The following is a 16,423-nucleotide window of genomic DNA, read 5'->3' as shown; positions in this document are numbered from 1 at the left end:
TACTACAAGTCCCTTTATTAAAGGCGGCAAATTAAACGGTATATATATTTATTTTAAATATATATATACAATTTGAAAAAAAACTAAAACGAAAAATTGCATACATATTAAAAAGACTTTTAATATGAAAAATACGAGCCTAAAAACTACAAGTCACTTATGGTAGCCAAATGCATCGTCATCTTAATAGTGACGCGAATGTGAAAACAAATGCCGAGTGCTGAAGTTCCAGGTAAGAGCTTAGATATTATATATCTTAGGACTATAAGTCACATACAGTAGCCAAATGAATCGTCATCTATTTAGTGACGCAGATATAAATTGTCAAAATATAATAAGTCTTGCTTGATAGCAAAACTAATGTCTCTTATTAAAGGCAAATGAAATGATATCTATGCATATTAAATAAGAAGAAAGAATTATTAATACAAGTCATTTTTGGTAGCCAAATGAATCGTCATCTTACTTAGTGACGCATATAAACAAATCTCAAATTAAAAGAGTCTTATTTATATTATAAATATATACAAATATACAAAAAAAATGTTCCATATGAAAAATTTGAGTCTAAAAACTACAAGTCCCTTATGGTTGCCAAATGGAATCGTCATCTACTTAGTGACGCTGATAAAAAATTGTCAAAGTAACAAGATTTACTAAAAGTTTCGAATTAATAAATGAAATGAATATGAAATGAAATGAAATGAAATGGAATGGAATGGAATGAAATGAAATGAAATGAAATTTAATATATTTAATATTAAAAAAATATATCTATATTCATTTGGGTAAATTGAGAATATCCATACAATGGATTGCTTATAGTAAAGCAACAAAATATATGGGTATTTCTCAGAACATATAATATTAATATGATTTTGTGAATTCCTATAATAAATAACATTCATATATATGAAAATGTTATCATATATCAATATTATTGATATATTATATATGGAATGTATGGAAAATATAAAATATTCCTTCAATTTCCTCAAGCATATGGAGGAAATTCATATGAAGGCAGACTTTTAGTACTGTAAACACGCAGTTTAAAGACGGGGTGTCCAAAAACATATATAGGGTAGTGCCTGTTGGCTGGCAACCAAATATATGGGTATTTCTCAGAACATATAAAATTAAAATTATTAATTGTGAATACCTATAATAAATAACATTCATATATATGAAAATGTTGTGATATATCAATATTATTGATATATTATAAATGAAATGTATGGAAAATATAAAATATTCCTTCAATTTCCTCAAGTATATGGAGGAAATTCATATGAAGGCAGACTTTTAGTACTGTAAACATGCAGTTTAAAGACGGCGTGTCCAAAAACATATATAGGGTAGTGCCTGTTGGCTGGCAACCAAATATATGGGTATTTCTCAGAACATATAAAATTAATATTATATTGTGAATACCTATAATAAATAACATTCATATATATGAAAATGTTGTAATATATCAATATTATTGATATATTATATATGAAATGTATGGAAAATATAAAATATTCCTTCAATTTCCTCAAGTATATGGAGGAAATTCATATGAAGGGAGACTTTTAGTACTGTAAACATGCAGTTTAAAGACGGCGTGTCCAAAAACATATATAGGGTAGTGCCTGTTGGCTGGCAACCAAATATATGGGTATTTCTCAGAACATATAAAATTAATATTATATTGTGAATACCTATAATAAATAACATTCATATATATGAAAATGTTGTAATATATCAATATTATTGATATATTATATATGAAATGTATGGAAAATATAAAATATTCCTTCAATTTCCTCAAGTATATGGAGGAAATTCATATGAAGGGAGACTTTTAGTACTGTAAACATGCAGTTTAAAGACGGCGTGTCCAAAAACATATATAGGGTAGTGCCTGTTGGCTGGCAACCAAATATATGGGTATTTCTCAGAACATATATAATTAATATTATATTGTGAATACCTATAATAAATAACATTCATATATATGAAAATGTTGTAATAAATCAATATTATTGATATAATATATATGAAATGTATGGAAAATGTGAAACATATCGATATTGATCAATATTAGTTGAGATATCCCATATGTTGGGTGGCAAATAGAATTGAAAATACCCGATTTCAAGACAACGTGTCGAAAAACACATATAGGATGGTCAGTGGTTGTCCATCTATAGTTGAACAAAATTTATGATATCCATATAATTTTGTCAATTTAATAGCAAAATTAAATATTTTCCGTATGTTTTGTATCTTGATTCTTGCGAATACGAGACTTGGCTTGATACGGTTAATATTAAGTGTCATCACTTTTTAGATAATAATGTTGAAAACGAAAGCCAAGGTTGTATATATTATTATATGGCAACAATTGTTTTCCGACCTTTATCGTTAATCTAATTCAGGCTAATGTTATTATTAGTGCTGTTGTTATATATATTATATATATATTATAAATGTTTCATATGCGCTCGGTTTTATGTGATATATTACCAGAGAGTTATATGGAAATGATAGATTTTAAATTTATCATAAAAATACAAATGATTTAACTCAATATTTATATTGGTTAATCAAAAATAATTGGTACATGTGTGAAATATATATGTATGGCGAAATAAAATGATATTTTAAAATGAAATATGTAAATATGAATTATATTATAGAATTATATATGAAAAAATTCTAGTTACTGTGGGCAAACGTGGCGTGTAACAAATATAAAGAATTTTAAAACGATTATGAAGCTAAACAAAGATAGCCATATTCGTATCAAGATTATTTTCCTCCCTCCTAAATGCAATTTAAAGAAAAATACTCTATAATAAATTTTGTATTACTAATTTCTATTTTAAAAAAATATGAAAGTAATATGAATTAAAAACATTATTCTGGTTGATCCTGCCAGTAGTTATATGCTTGTCTCAAAGATTAAGCCATGCATGTCTAAGTACACACGAATTAAAAGTGAAACCGCAAAAGGCTCATTATATCAGTTATGGTTCCTTAGATCGTTAACAGTTACTTGGATAACTGTGGTAATTCTAGAGCTAATACATGCAATTAAAACATGAACCTTATGGGACATGTGCTTTTATTAGGCTAAAACCAAGCGATCGCAAGATCGTTATACTGGTTGAACTCTAGATAACATGCAGATCGTATGGTCTTGTACCGACGACAGATCTTTCAAATGTCTGCCCTATCAACTTTTGATGGTAGTATCTAGGACTACCATGGTTGCAACGGGTAACGGGGAATCAGGGTTCGATTCCGGAGAGGGAGCCTGAGAAACGGCTACCACATCTAAGGAAGGCAGCAGGCGCGTAAATTACCCACTCCCAGCTCGGGGAGGTAGTGACGAAAAATAACAATACAGGACTCATATCCGAGGCCCTGTAATTGGAATGAGTACACTTTAAATCCTTTAACAAGGACCAATTGGAGGGCAAGTCTGGTGCCAGCAGCCGCGGTAATTCCAGCTCCAATAGCGTATATTAAAGTTGTTGCGGTTAAAACGTTCGTAGTTGAACTTGTGCTTCATACGGGTAGTACAACTTACAATTGTGGTTAGTACTATACCTTTATGTATGTAAGCGTATTACCGGTGGAGTTCTTATATATGTTTAAATACTTGTATTTTTTCATATGTTCCTCCTATTTAAAAACCTGCATTAGTGCTCTTAAACGAGTGTTATTGTGGGCCGGTACAATTACTTTGAACAAATTAGAGTGCTTAAAGCAGGCTTCAAATGCCTGAATATTCTGTGCATGGGATAATGAAATAAGACCTCTGTTCTGCTTTCATTGGTTTTCAGATCAAGAGGTAATGATTAATAGAAGCAGTTTGGGGGCATTAGTATTACGACGCGAGAGGTGAAATTCTTGGACCGTCGTAAGACTAACTTAAGCGAAAGCATTTGCCAAAGATGTTTTCATTAATCAAGAACGAAAGTTAGAGGTTCGAAGGCGATCAGATACCGCCCTAGTTCTAACCATAAACGATGCCAGCTAGCAATTGGGTGTAGCTACTTTTATGGCTCTCTCAGTCGCTTCCCGGGAAACCAAAGCTTTTGGGCTCCGGGGGAAGTATGGTTGCAAAGCTGAAACTTAAAGGAATTGACGGAAGGGCACCACCAGGAGTGGAGCCTGCGGCTTAATTTGACTCAACACGGGAAAACTTACCAGGTCCGAACATAAGTGTGTAAGACAGATTGATAGCTCTTTCTCGAATCTATGGGTGGTGGTGCATGGCCGTTCTTAGTTCGTGGAGTGATTTGTCTGGTTAATTCCGATAACGAACGAGACTCAAATATATTAAATAGATATCTTCAGGATTATGGTGTTGAAGCTTATATAGCCTTCATTCATGGTGGCAGTAAAATGTTTATTGTGTTTGAATGTGTTTATATAAGTGGAGCCGTACCTGTTGGTTTGTCCCATTATAAGGACACTAGCTTCTTAAATGGACAAATTGCGTCTAGCAATAATGAGATTGAGCAATAACAGGTCTGTGATGCCCTTAGATGTCCTGGGCTGCACGCGCGTACAATGAAAGTATCAACGTGTATTTCCTAGACCGAGAGGTCCGGGTAAACCGCTGAACCACTTTCATGCTTGGGATTGTGAACTGAAACTGTTCACATGAACTTGGAATTCCCAGTAAGTGTGAGTCATTAACTCGCATTGATTACGTCCCTGCCCTTTGTACACACCGCCCGTCGCTACTACCGATTGAATTATTTAGTGAGGTCTCCGGACGTGATCACTGTGACGCCTTGCGTGTTACGGTTGTTTCGCAAAAGTTGACCGAACTTGATTATTTAGAGGAAGTAAAAGTCGTAACAAGGTTTCCGTAGGTGAACCTGCGGAAGGATCATTATTGTATAATATCTTTACCGTTAACACAAAATTTTGTATTATTTAATAATACAAAAAAAAATAAATTTGCCAAAAAATATATTATATTATATAATCTATATATATATATATATATAAATATGTCAAAAAATATATCAAAAATATCTTATCTAATTTAAAGCGTTTTAATGAAAGAAAAAGTATAGTCCTATGGACTTAAATAGCTCGAGCAAATGGTGTCCAATGCCGAGTAATTATTATGAGATATCAATTACGAGTCGTGGGCGGAGGCTCTGATGTCCATAAAATAAAAATCGACCTGGCCAATCGATTAGAGATACAGATAGATAGAAGATATATATACGATATGTTAAATATATAATATATAATAGAATATAATATAATTACTTTGTGTGTATATGGACCATAATATACACGCGTTGCGCATATGTATTGTTCATCTAAGTTATGGGCATACATTGGTTAATGCAACAACCTAAAATATATAATGTTGTACCCGGTTAATAATCAGGTTAATGTTTTATATAAAATGCAATATATATCAAACTTAAATAGAAATAAAATGAAAAATGAAAATTGGTATTATATTGTTTATATGAAACTAAGACATTTCGCAACATTTATTTTAGGTATAAAAATACATTTATTGAAGGAATTGATATATGCCAGTAAAATGGTGTATTTTTAATTTCTTTCAATAAAAACACAATTGACGAAATTAAAAAAACAAATATTATAAAACTCTAAGCGGTGGATCACTCGGCTCATGGGTCGATGAAGAACGCAGCAAACTGTGCGTCATCGTGTGAACTGCAGGACACATGAACATCGACATTTTGAACGCATATCGCAGTCCATGCTGTTATGTACTTTAATTAATTTTATAGTGCTGCTTGGACTACATATGGTTGAGGGTTGTAAGACTATGCTAATTAAGTTGTTTATAAAATTTTTAAATAAAATTTATAAGCACATGGTATATTATTGGATAATTATTTATTATTCATAATATTAAAAAATATATGAAAAACATTAACTCACAATGGATGTGATAAACGAAGAAAAATATTTTCGTTTTCAATCAAATGATACTGAGAAATGTCTAGCATAAAAAATGTTGAAATATTTTTCATCTAGAATTGTCTCTTATTAATGATTAGAAATTCGAAAGCTATTGGAAATGTTATTGCTCTTCGTTGGTTCTTTATAATTATCGAATTTATAAAATGTTTTCTCATTATATTTAAAGAATTAATTAATAAAAAGTTATATACAACCTCAACTCATATGGGACTACCCCCTGAATTTAAGCATATTAATTAGGGGAGGAAAAGAAACTAACAAGGATTTTCTTAGTAGCGGCGAGCGAAAAGAAATCAGTTCAGCACTAAGTCACTTTGTCTATATGGCAAATGTGAGATGCAGTGTATGGAGCGTCAATATTCTAGTATGAGAAATTAACGATTTAAGTCCTTCTTAAATGAGGCCATTTACCCATAGAGGGTGCCAGGCCCGTATAACGTTAATGATTACTAGATGATGTTTCCAAAGAGTCGTGTTGCTTGATAGTGCAGCACTAAGTGGGTGGTAAACTCCATCTAAAACTAAATATAACCATGAGACCGATAGTAAACAAGTACCGTGAGGGAAAGTTGAAAAGAACTCTGAATAGAGAGTTAAACAGTACGTGAAACTGCTTAGAGGTTAAGCCCGATGAACCTGAATATCCATTATGGAAAATTCATCATTAAAATTGTAATATTTAAACAATATTATGATAATAGTGTGCATTTTTTCCATATAAGGACATTGTAATCTATTAACATACAAAATTTATCATAAAATATGGCTTATAGTTTAATCCAATTAAAATGCTTGCGTTTTAACACAGATTAAATGTCATTAATTTGATAAAGTGTTGATAGATTTATATGAATACAGTGCGTTAATTTTTCGGAATTATATAATGGCATAATTATCATTGATTTTTGTGTTTATTATAAGCACTTGTATGATTAACAATGCGAAAGATTCAGGATACCTTCGGGACCCGTCTTGAAACACGGACCAAGGAGTCTAACATATGTGCAAGTTATTGGGATATAAACCTAATAGCGTAATTAACTTGACTAATAATGGGATTAGTTTTTTAACTATTTATAGCTAATTAACACAATCCCGGGGCGTTCTATATAGTTATGTATAATGATATTTATATTATTTATGCCTCTAACTGGAACGTACCTTGAGCATATATGCTGTGACCCGAAAGATGGTGAACTATACTTGATCAGGTTGAAGTCAGGGGAAACCCTGATGGAAGACCGAAACAGTTCTGACGTGCAAATCGATTGTCAGAATTGAGTATAGGGGCGAAAGACCAATCGAACCATCTAGTAGCTGGTTCCTTCCGAAGTTTCCCTCAGGATAGCTGGTGCATTTTAATGTTATATAAAATAATCTTATCTGGTAAAGCGAATGATTAGAGGCCTTAGGGTCGAAACGATCTTAACCTATTCTCAAACTTTAAATGGGTAAGAACCTTAACTTTCTTGATATGAAGTTTAAGGTTATGATATAATGTGCCCAGTGGGCCACTTTTGGTAAGCAGAACTGGCGCTGTGGGATGAACCAAACGTAATGTTACGGTGCCCAAATTAACAACTCATGCAGATACCATGAAAGGCGTTGGTTGCTTAAAACAGCAGGACGGTGATCATGGAAGTCGAAATCCGCTAAGGAGTGTGTAACAACTCACCTGCCGAAGCAACTAGCCCTTAAAATGGATGGCGCTTAAGTTGTATACCTATACATTACCGCTAAAGTAGATGATTTATATTACTTGTAATATAAATTTTGAAACTTTAGTGAGTAGGAAGGTACAATGGTATGCGTAGAAGTGTTTGGCGTAAGCCTGCATGGAGCTGCCATTGGTACAGATCTTGGTGGTAGTAGCAAATAATCGAATGAGACCTTGGAGGACTGAAGTGGAGAAGGGTTTCGTGTGAACAGTGGTTGATCACGAGTTAGTCGGTCCTAAGTTCAAGGCGAAAGCCGAAAATTTTCAAGTAAAACAAAAAGCAAACTATTAAGAAACACAAATAATAATAAAAGGCAAAAATAATATACTTGAATAATTTTGAACGAAAGGGAATACGGTTCCAATTCCGTAACCTGTTGAGTATCCGTTTGTTATTAAATATGGGCCTCGTGCTCATCCTGGCAACAGGAACGACCATAAAGAAGCCGTCGAGAGATATCGGAAGAGTTTTCTTTTCTGTTTTATAGCCGTACTACCATGGAAGTCTTTCGCAGAGAGATATGGTAGATGGGCTAGAAGAGCATGACATATACTGTTGTGTCGATATTTTCTCCTCGGACCTTGAAAATTTATGGTGGGGACACGCAAACTTCTCAACAGGCCGTACCAATATCCGCAGCTGGTCTCCAAGGTGAAGAGTCTCTAGTCGATAGAATAATGTAGGTAAGGGAAGTCGGCAAATTAGATCCGTAACTTCGGGATAAGGATTGGCTCTGAAGATTGAGATAGTCGGGCTTGATTGGGAAACAATAACATGGTTTATGTGCTCGTTCTGGGTAAATAGAGTTTCTTTCATTTATGGAAGTTACTTGTTCCCCGGATAGTTTAGTTACGTAGCCAATTGTGGAACTTTCTTGCTAAAATTTTTAAGAATACTAATTGGGTCAAACCAATTAGTTCTTATTAATTATAACGATTATCAATTAACAATCAATTCAGAACTGGCACGGACTTGGGGAATCCGACTGTCTAATTAAAACAAAGCATTGTGATGGCCCTAGCGGGTGTTGACACAATGTGATTTCTGCCCAGTGCTCTGAATGTCAAAGTGAAGAAATTCAAGTAAGCGCGGGTCAACGGCGGGAGTAACTATGACTCTCTTAAGGTAGCCAAATGCCTCGTCATCTAATTAGTGACGCGCATGAATGGATTAACGAGATTCCTACTGTCCCTATCTACTCACAGTCGGTCTTGGAAAGTTTCGGTGAGCGGACGTGTTTTTCGTGCGCTCCTGCGTGTTTTTTGATATCGGCTTAAATACGCGGAATTTAATTCCAAAAACTATTCAGTTCTCAAGTGCTTTCAAAAGTAAGAATACGGTGCGTTTTTCGCGTTTGTGCGTTCTGTATTTGCGCGGAAAATCGCAGTTTTCTGCTGGAAATTTTCCATTGCGCCACGTGCGTTTTGGAAAAAGTGAGCGCGTCGCTCTCTGAGAGAGAGCAGTGCTGTGCCAAATCAGCTGTTAAACAGCTGTTTAGCGGGTGTGTGTCCCGGCTAACTGCGGAGTTGCCACCTCGTTGACGGGAGTGTGTAACGACTTTGGTGAGTAGTATATACAAAAACCGAAAGCGTTAAATAGCTCCGCCAGATGGCGTCGGCTATCCCGAAAGGGGTCGCCAGCATGAGCGCTTCAGAAAGCGAGATGTCGGCGTCTAGCCGATCAAGCAGCGCAACGAGGGATGCAGGCAGAGGTCGCCGTAAAGGCAAGCGCGGCAAGGGTACGCCGCGTGATGCCTCGCAGGCTAAAGTTGCTGCTGTGCATGGAGCAACTGGCTGCCCGGAGCCGATGCTTGAGGAGACGCTCTCCTCATTGGAGGGGCAAGGGATGCCGCTTGCAGCCATGGAGGCTGCTGAGATTGCTGCCGCGAAGCCTGCCACGAAGCCTGCCGCGTCAACCGCCGCAAAGACTGCTAAGGATGTTGCAGCTGGGATTGCCGCGAGGAGCGCCGCCATTCTGGCTGAGGCCAGCTTGGCGTCTGCTGCCTTGTCACGAGCTAGGGAAGCCCGCGTCGTTTCGGTAACGACGGCCGCCCATGCGACCGAAGTGCCGAAATCGAGCGCCACGAGTGTAGTCGCTGCCGGACACGCTGCCGTGCTACATGAGCTTTCCACAGCTCAGAAGATGGCTAGGCGTGGCATGCTCTTGATGAGCCAAGAGCAAGCTAGCTGGATGTCTGAGGCCTTAAGTCGCTACGACGAACTAGTCGTGGCACTTATGTTGCGCTGCGGAGCACTGGAGTCCCGCCTGGCTATGCCGCCACCGGCTGCCCCCACGGTTGCCACATATGCAGCCACCGCTGCTTTGGGCACGCACCTTGTTGCCCCTCGTGCGGTCCCAGTCGCCCCCGTTGCTGCCCCACGACCAGCGAAAATTCGCGAAACGTGGTCGGCAGTAGTGGCCTGCGACGACCCGGCGCTGTCAGGTAGACAGATTGCGGATAAAGTCCGTAAGGAAGTTGCTCCAGCCCTTGGAGTAAGGGTGCACGAGGTGCGCGAGCTGAAGCGAGGAGGTGCGATAATTCGCACGCCATCGCAGGTGGAGCTAACCAAAGTGGTTGCCTCCACTAAGTTCGCCGAGGTGGGCCTTAAAGTGGCCAAGAACCCCGCGGAGAAGGCGAGGGTGACGGTGTTCGATGTGGACACGTCCGTAGGACCTGAGGAGTTCATGATGGAGTTGAAGGAGAAGAACTTCGAGGATTTGCCCTTGAAGGACTTTCAAAAGGCGGTGCACCTGGCGACAAAGCCCTGGTCTGCAGCTGACGGTGCCACAGTCAACGTGGCACTGGAAGTAAACGACGAGGCGCTGGCTGTACTTGATGTAGGCAGGGTCTACATCAAGTGGTTCTCATACCGTTGCCGATCGCTGGTCCGCACCTATGCTTGCCATAGGTGTGTTGGATTTGACCACAAGGTGCAGAACTGCCGGTTCAAGGAGAACGTCTGCCGTCAGTGCGGAGAGAGCGGCCACACCGCAGCAAAGTGCACCAAACCGGTGGACTGCCGGAACTGCCGCCATAAAGGGCTGCCCTCAGGGCATTACATGCTCTCGGGTGCATGCCCGATATACGGCGCGGTGCTAGCGAGGGTGCAGGCTAGACACTAATATGTTTAGCCTCATCCAAGCGAATTGTGGTCGAAGCCGTGAGGCGGTCCCCGATCTTTCAGTTCGGATGAGAGAATCGGGGCATCTCTTTGCGCTGATCCAGGAGCCCTACGTGGACTACAGAGGAGAAATCGTCGGATTTCCTGCCGACATGCGTGTCTTTAAGGACACCAACAGCAAGGCTGCCATCGCTGTTGACGACCCAGATGCCATCTGCATGCCCATTGCACAACTCACGACGTCGCTCGGAGTATGCGTGAGAGTCACGGGAAGATATGGCACAATCTTCTTGTGCTCCGTATACTGCCGTTTCGGAGCGGACATCAATCCCTACATCGGATACCTGGATGAGGTTCTGCTGCTGGCCAGCAGAAACCCAACGATCCTCGGCCTGGATGCGAACGCAGTATCTCCTATGTGGTTCAGCAAAATCCCAGATAACACTGGGACTAGCGAGAATCGCAGAAGGGGTCAACTGCTAGCAGAGTGGGTACTTGGAAACCGAGCCGGAGTGCTCAACGTTGCCAGCCAGGAGTACACGTTTGATAATTACACTGAGCCCAGGCGCCAGAGTGATATCGACGTGACCTTCGTCAATGAAGCAGCCTGTACATGGGCTACGTACGACTGGAGAGTGATCCCGTGGGAATCGAGTGATCACAACATTATCAATGTTGAGATTACACCCGACCCAAGCAGTGCAATTGAGAACTTAGTTCTTGTACCGCAGTGGAAACTCTCCAGGGCGAATTGGCGAAGATTCGGAATAGGAATCAGGAGTGCAATGGAGGGAATAGAGGACTTGGAATCGCCGTTGGACGACCGGATTTCTGCCCTACGCACTATTGTACAGGAAGTGTGCGATGGAGTGTTAGGACGCAGGAGACCGCGAGCTAGGGGAAAGGTAATATGGTGGACACCTGAACTGAATACCAAACGCCAAGAGGTCAGGAGACTGAGGCGCAGGCTACAGGAAGCGCGCCGGGGTGGCACCGGTGACGCTGGGCAACTTGCTGCTGAACTGAGGCTTGCCTCAGGACAGTACAAGAAGCTCATCCTGGCGGTCAAGGAGAAAAACTGGCGAGACTTCGTGGGACAGAACAGAGATGACCCATGGGGGCACGTCTACCGTATCTGCCGAGGTCGCAAGAAGACAACCGAAATTGGGTGCCTTCGTTCGGGTGGTGAGCTTGTCGTAACATGGCACGACAGTGCAAGTGTGCTTCTTCGTAACTTTTTTCCAGTTGCGGAGATGACAGCACCAATCGCCATCCCGGACGTTGCCCCACCGGCCCTCGAAGCATTCGAGGTTGATGCATGCGTCGCCAGGCTGAAGAGCAGACGCTCTCCTGGCATGGACGGCATCACGGGCGGGATTGTCAAAGAGGTATGGCGTGCCATCCCTCAGCATCTAACAGAGCTGTACTCTCGCTGCCTTTCGGAAGGACACTTTCCTACCGAGTGGAAGCATCCGAGAGTGATACCTCTGGTGAAGGCGCCTGATAAGGACAGGAGTGATCCTGCCTCTTATCGAGGCATTTGCCTTTTGCCAGTGTTTGGAAAGGTACTTGAGGGAATCATGGTGAATCGGGTAAAGGACTTATTACCGGATAGATGCAGATGGCAATTTGGGTTTACCCCTGGACGCTGCGTGGAGGACGCCTGGAAGCACGTAACGAGTTCAGTTGCTGCCAGTACGGCGAAACATGTTCTCGGAATTTTCGTGGACTTTAAAGGTGCCTTTGACCATGTTGAATGGAGCGCAGTGCTCGATCGACTCATTGGCGTTGGCTGTCGAGAAATCCGCTTGTGGAACAGCTTTTTCTCCGGTCGACGCGCAAGCATCGTTAGCAGATATGAAGTAGCCACAGTCCCTGTCACACGGGGCTGCCCGCAAGGGTCTATTAGTGGTCCATTCATATGGAACCTACTGATGGATGTGCTGCTTCAGCGCTTGGAGACACATTGTGGCTTAAGTGCATATGCAGACGACTTACTTCTCCTTGTTGAAGGGAGGAGTCGTGATGACATCGAGCGGAAAGGGACGGAGATGATGGAAATCGTCGGAGCCTGGGGAGCTGAAGTTGGAGTGAGTGTGTCGACCAGCAAGACGGCAATCATGTTGCTCAAAGGCAAATTAGACCCGAGGAGACCCCCTACGGTACGGCTGGCTGGAGCCAGCCTGCCGTACGTACAGGAATACCGGTACCTTGGTATCACAATTGGCGAGCGGTTGAGTTTCCTACCTCACATAGAGGTTTTGCGAGACCGACTGGCGGGTGTCACGGCAGCACTGGCACGTGTACTGCGGGTGGACTGGGGACTCAGCCCCCGCGCGAAGCGTGTTATCTACGCCGGTCTAATGACACCTTGCGTGCTATTTGGTGCCTCGGTTTGGTACAACAAGGTGAGTCGAGGCAAAGGCCGAGACCGTCTTTTATCGTGCCAAAGGTTAATCCTTTTAGGATGCCTACCGGTTTGCCGCACAGTGTCCACAGTGGCACTGCAGGTGCTTGCTGGTGCTCCTCCAATGGATTTGGATGCACACCGAAGTGCAATTAAATTCAAGCTCAGGAAAGGAGTGTCTCTAAGTGACAGCGACTGGCTTTCCGGACAGGACCTTTCGGAATTGGACTGGAACAGCAAAAAAGGCGTTGTTAGACGAACGTCTGCTAAATGAGTGGCAGCTCAGATGGGATGGTGCGATACACGGTCGTGTGACGCATAAATTCTTCCCAGAGGCAGCGTTTGTTTACAATAGGAAAGACTTTGGTTTTACCCTAAGAGCCGGATTTTTGCTGACAGGACATGGGTCGCTGAACGCATTTCTGATGGGGAGAAGTCTCAGCAACACACCAGCATTGTTCACCCATGCAAGGGAACGTGAGCTGGGTATAGACCGTCGTGAGACAGGTTAGTTTTACCCTACTAATGACAAAACGTTTTTGCGACAGCATTCCTGCGTAGTACGAGAGGAACCGCAGGTACGGACCAATGGCACAATACTTGTTCGAGCGAACAGTGGTATGACGCTACGTCCGTTGGATTATGCCTGAACGCCTCTAAGGTCGTATCCGTGCTGGACTGCAATGATAAATAAGGGGCAATTTGCATTGTATGGTTTTCTAAACCATTTAAAGTTTATAATTTATTTTATGAACGACAATGGATGTGATGCCAATGTAATTTGTAACATAGTAAATTGGGAGAATCTTCGTTCACCTGATGCCGCGCTAGTTACATATAAAAACATTATTTAATACAATGACAAAGCCTTGAATCAATTGTAAACGACTTTTGTAACAGGCAAGGTGTTGTAAGTGGTTGAGCAGCTGCCATACTGCGATCCACTGAAGCTTATCCTTTGCTTGATGATTCGATAATAAATATATATATAATAAAATCAATTTAAATTATCATCATATATGTTTGATAGTTTTTGTTGTTATATATTATTAATATATTTTATTAGGAGGAGGAGGTTAAATATGATATGGATTAGATATAACCTAATTAAACAGGTAGCCAAATGCATCGTCATCTTAATAGTCAGTCGCGATCGAACTTTTTGCGTGCTGGTGCATAAGCACCGGTACACATACACACACTCACACGCAAGCGCCTGTGCGTGTTATCTTTTCGTGCTACTGTTTAACCAACAACAACAACACAGCCAAGCACAAACAGTTTAAGCTTGCCTTACAGGCAGCTTACTCGCTCCCCCTCCCCCTCCCCCGCTCTCCTCACCCTTGCCATGGATTGGCAAGCTGCACCTAGTGACAGGCTGTCAAGCAAGACAGGCAACAATAACAACAAGAAGAAGAAGAAGAACTCTTCAGCAGACGACTCGGACTCCTCTGGATCACTCGAATCTGGGGAAATTAAGCGCAAACCTGTACGGAAAACTACTCAACTCGCAGCATCGGTCTTGCCTGAGGGACCAAGCACCAGCAAAGCAGCAAGGGCGGCCCTGTACAGTAACAGGTTTGCAGCACTTTCTTCTGATGACGATGATGAAGAGGTAGAGGACAACGAGGAATATACGCCCACAGACGAGGAGCTGAAGATGGAACTGGACAAGGTAATGAAATCCACAATCAAAAAGCGAGTCGATGAGCCCAAGGTAATCAGACCACCCCCGATATTTATACCTGATGGGACCAACTTCAAAGCCCTGACCAAATCAATTGCTACCGTCCTCGGCAATAACGGTGAGGTCACATAAAAGGCGACCAGGAATAACAATGTCAGAGTCATGACTCAGGATAAGGCAAGTTACTCCGCCCTGAAGGAATTCCTCAATGAGAACAACAAGCGATACCACACGTTCCAGCCCCGTGATGAACGCGCCTACCGCATTGTCATTAAAGGCCTCCACTACTCCACCGAGCTAGATGACATCAAAGCAGGACTTCAAAGCCAAGGGCACAAGGTGAGAGATCTGTACAACCTCACCCAAAAAGTCACCAAGAAGCCACTTAACATTTTCTTTGTGAATCTCGAGCCGGCTAATAACAACAAAGAGGCCTACCAGGTTAAGCGTCTCTGCAGCTCAGTGGTGACCATACAGCCCCCAATAAAATTTAATGATGTGCCCCAGTGCTATCGCTGTCAGGGGTTCGGGCACACCCAGAGTTACTGCCATCTAGAGGAGAGATGTGTTAAATGCGGAGCCGGTCACTCCTCGACGGACTGCACTAAGAGCGCTAGCGAACCAACGTACTGCCTGCACTGCCAAGGCCCACATCCTGCCTCCTACAAAGGCTGCCCTGCATATAAGAAGGCCAAAAGTCTGCAAGCTCCTAGGCAGTCAGCCCCTAGGGCCCAACAACCCGCCAAATCTCGCATGGTTGACCCCTCCATCAGCTTTGCCAACGTGGCAAGGAATTGTGTAGCCCCTGAGAAGCCCCAGCAGCAAGCTCCACCCGAAGCCACCCAAGACTACATGATGGCAGCTATGATGTCACGAATGGAAGGTCTGTTGGAAAAGATGATGGACAGGATATTCAAGCAAATGACGGAGATGTTCACCTCCATCCTTGCCAAGGTCTGCAAATAGGCCTGCGAATAGTTCTTTGGAACGCGAACGGCCTGATAAGTAGCAGGCCAGAGATGGAACATTTTGTCCACACCAATAATATAGACATACTCCTCATATCCGAAACCCATTTTACCAGCAGATCCTACTTCAGGCTTCACGGCTACGACCTTGTTCACGCTGACCATCCCAACGGCAGTGCACGCGGCGGAGCGGCTATATTAATAAAATCAGGGATAAAATTTAACGAGCTGGCTACCCTGCAAGAAGACTGGGTTCAGTGCGCCAAAATAAACCTCCCCAGCCCTCTTGGAGATCTAACCATTGCTGCAGCGTACCTCCCTCCCAGACACAGGGTGTCCGAAGAACAATTCGAACTACTGCTGAGTAGTTTGGGAAACATATTTTTAATTGGAGGTGACTTTAACGCAAAACACCAATGGTGGGGATCTCGGATTAATAACCCTAAAGGTCGTGGTCTGCTTCGATGCATGCAACGAAACGGCATAAATTGCCACAGCACTGGTGAGCCCACTTATTGGCCAACTGACACATCGAA

The 16,423-nt window shown here is 41.9% G+C and overlaps 2 non-coding genes and 1 pseudogene across 2 annotated transcripts; all 3 read left to right on the top strand.

The window, feature by feature from the left end:
* Nucleotides 1–2,909: 2,909 nt before the first annotated feature.
* On the top strand, nucleotides 2,910–4,903 carry LOC121467459. The gene has a single exon (XR_005977517.1). It is a non-coding gene; the product is annotated as a small subunit ribosomal RNA (ribosomal RNA).
* Nucleotides 4,904–5,641: 738 nt separating this feature from the next.
* LOC121467461 lies at nucleotides 5,642–5,820 on the top strand. The gene has a single exon (XR_005977519.1). It is a non-coding gene; the product is annotated as a 5.8S ribosomal RNA (ribosomal RNA).
* A 355-nt stretch (nucleotides 5,821–6,175) lies between these two features.
* On the top strand, nucleotides 6,176–14,206 carry LOC121467471 (annotated as a pseudogene).
* Nucleotides 14,207–16,423: the final 2,217 nt, after the last annotated feature.

The sequence above is a fragment of the Drosophila elegans genome, unplaced genomic scaffold (genome assembly GCF_018152505.1).
Source record: "Drosophila elegans isolate 14027-0461.03 unplaced genomic scaffold, ASM1815250v1 contig_408, whole genome shotgun sequence".
NCBI lineage: Eukaryota > Metazoa > Arthropoda > Insecta > Diptera > Drosophilidae > Drosophila > Drosophila elegans.
Note: the sequence above shows the minus strand (reverse complement) of the source record. Positions and strands in the feature narration are given on the sequence as shown.